The sequence below is a fragment of the Chrysemys picta genome, unplaced genomic scaffold (assembly GCF_011386835.1).
Source record: "Chrysemys picta bellii isolate R12L10 unplaced genomic scaffold, ASM1138683v2 scaf454, whole genome shotgun sequence".
NCBI classification, from domain to species: Eukaryota; Metazoa; Chordata; order Testudines; family Emydidae; genus Chrysemys; species Chrysemys picta.
The window spans coordinates 41,731-44,662 of NW_027053161.1; the positions used below are offsets into that span (position 1 = coordinate 41,731).

Below are 2,932 nucleotides of genomic sequence, written 5' to 3' on the forward strand. Positions count from 1 at the left end.
CAGTTTAAGGCCTTGTCTACACTGGGAAGTTTTCCCACTATAAGCTAAAGTGTGAATTTAAACCAATATAGTTCTACTGGTATAATCCACCATGTGGACGCTCTCTTTCCAGAGTGAATACAGGGCAGCCTTGTAATGCCATGTCCCTGGGTGGGTTATCAGCAAGAATCCAACAGGGGACTGCTGAGTCTCGGAGCAGGAGTGTCTGCTGCCTGAGCTAGAAGACTCACATCTGTTGACCGAGCCTCTTACAGGCTCATCTAGCTCTGTATGTGGCCCGGCAGCATTTCTTTTCTAATATAATAGCAACAGATCATAATGTTTAAGTTTACCCATTTCTCCCCGCTCCCCCAATTTTTATTGGTTTAAATGTTCACAGCTGTGGGAAGTTCTGGGATGGTCAGAAAATATTTTTTTATTGACAGTAGACGTTGAATCAGTCAGCTACAGCTTCCGGGCTGTTAAAACACAAGGTGTCAATGTCACATGTCAAAATCTATAAAGTTAGTAGCCTTAAATCAAACTCTCAAAGTTCTCTCTAGGGTGACCAGATGTCCCATTTTTATATGGCCCCGATGTCCCAGGGTGGCACTAGGGGGCGCTGTGCTGCAGGGAGCAGGGACGGGCACAGCCCCACAGGGAATGGTGACAAGCACATGGCACGTGAGAATAAAGACACAAACTCCACATCTAGGCAGACACTTTATTGGGGCTGAGCAGGAGGGTTAGCGTCCCCCTGAACCCAGGCAAATTCAGCCCCAGGCTGGCTTCGATCTGCTCCCAGGAAGGGCTGGGGAGCCTCACGGTGCCCACAGGGTGGCGAGCAAAGGGGGTCAGAAGTCACAGCAGAACCCACAGCCGCTCATCCTACAGCAGTTACAGCAGAAGCGACAGGCAGCGAAACTCTGAGCCTTCAGGAAGAGATGGAGAGACTAGAGTGAGACCTGCCCTTAACCAACGCCCCCCGACTACGTTCTCCCAAGCCGCTTTCCCCTCCCAGAGCCAGGGACACAACCCAGGAGTCCTGGCTCCTAGCCTCCCTGCAATAATCACCAGGCCCCACTCCCCTCCCAGAACTGAGCACACAACCCAGGAGTCCTAGCTCTAAGCCCCTCTACGCTAACCACGAGATCCCGCTCCCGTCCCAGAACTGGGGACACAACCCAGGAGTGCTGACTCCCAGTCCCTTCCCAGCTTTTCCCCAACCTGTTACTCCCATGTGGTGTTAGAGACACTGTTTGATCCCTGTAGAAGAATTTAAATTTTTAAAGGCTTCTGGGAGGGGAGTGGGGTCTAGTGGTTAGATCAGGGGCTGGAAGGAGCAGAGGAAGGACAAGCCTGGGATTCAGGACTCCTGGATTCTATTCTTAACTCCCAGCAATAAGGGAGTACTAAAGGGTTATGTTCTCTGCAGGATGTCAGAGTTCACAGACTGAACAACGCTGCCCTCTGCTGGGCAGGAGACATGCTTGTTGGTAGGAATCTGCCATGAGATATTATTGGGGTTAACCCGTGCAATGGTATTGGTGTTAAACTGTGGAACTCATTGCCACAGGATATGTTGGGGTTAACCCATTGGACTCCCTACCACAGGGTTTCCTTTGGTTAGCCTATGGGACTCTCTACCACTGGATATTAATTCAGTCAACGTAGGGGATATTTTAGACATAAATCTGTCAAACCACCTATCACAGTATTTTATTGGGGTTAGCCCATGGCACCCAGCATACCCCTCCCCTCCCCACATCGGTCCCAGCAGTAACCCAAGTGAAGCCACCTCCCGCTACTCACCGCTTCTCTCTTCACCATCACCTTGGACTCGCCTCGTCCTTCCTCCGAGTGCTGGGACTCCGAGCCCTGTCAGAGACGGAGAGCAGGGAGTCACTTGTGCCCAACGTGTTTGTTTGACCAGCAGTTGTGGCTCCGGAGGGATCAAGGGGAATCTAACGCCCGTCTCTAAAGCACGTCCTGAGTGGACTGCTGGGCTCTGTCCCCAGCTCTGGCAGGGGAGCAGGGTCTAGTGCTCAGAGCAGGGGCGCTGGAAGTCAGGACTCCTGGGGTATATCCCCTGCATTGGGAGGGGAGGGAAATCCACTGCATTAGAGCAGCAGAGGGAGAGGCTGATGGGAGGGGGGGTCTGAGAGGCAGGACTGCTGAATTCCATTCCTAGCTCTGTTGCTGATTTGCTGTGTGACCAGGAGAAACTCACTTCCCCAGGCAGAGCCTCAGTTTCCCCTCCCACCCTTTACTGCATCGGAATCTCTTTGGGGCAGGGTCAGCCTCTTGCTGTGTGTCTGAGCAGGGCCTGGCACACCAGGAATGGAACAGGGTACCCCACTCACCCCAGCCAGGGATGCTCCGCGGATTCCCTCGGCACAAAGGAGGGACACGAACAGGAGCAGGACAGCCAGCATCTGGACTCTCATCTTCTCTTGGGGTTGGGTCTTCTCTGCGCAACCGAGTGGAGCTGGAAGCTACAGGGGCCTGTATTTATTCACTAGCTCAAAGCCCTCCTGGCCAGTGGAGTCAGTGATTGGCAGGTGAGGAGAGATTCCAGTAAGGACGGGGCTGGATGAACAGCTGTTTACCTACAATCCACATCCTTATGGGAAAAGACTCTTGTGGTTTCAAAATATGGGACTTTTTTACCAAAATGCTTCCGTCTCTAACCAGGTGACAACACCCTCTGCCAGTCAGTTCTGATTCTCAGCCCCCTGCTCTGACCTGCTCGACCCCGCAAAGTGGGGTAGAACGAGGGTTGCCAGTTTTGGTTGGACGTATTCCTGGAGATTTCATCACATGACTCTGACTAATGCCATGTACAGAAGTGATATCAGAGCCTGCTCCCCATTCCACAGCCAGCATAGATAGCGGGGCCTTTGCCCCTTTAGCTTTGGATTAAAAATGTCCCCGATCCCCAGACACCCCTAAA

At 52.6% G+C, this 2,932-nt stretch overlaps 1 long non-coding RNA gene across 1 annotated transcript; it reads right to left on the reverse strand.

The window, feature by feature from the left end:
- Nucleotides 1-698: 698 nt before the first annotated feature.
- On the reverse strand, nucleotides 699-2,708 carry LOC135978809 (uncharacterized). The gene is made up of 3 exons (XR_010596173.1): nucleotides 2,343-2,708; nucleotides 1,792-1,857; nucleotides 699-911 (listed from the first exon to the last, which is right to left on the reverse strand). It is a non-coding gene; the product is annotated as an uncharacterized LOC135978809 (long non-coding RNA).
- Between the last annotated feature and the right edge of the window lie 224 nt (nucleotides 2,709-2,932).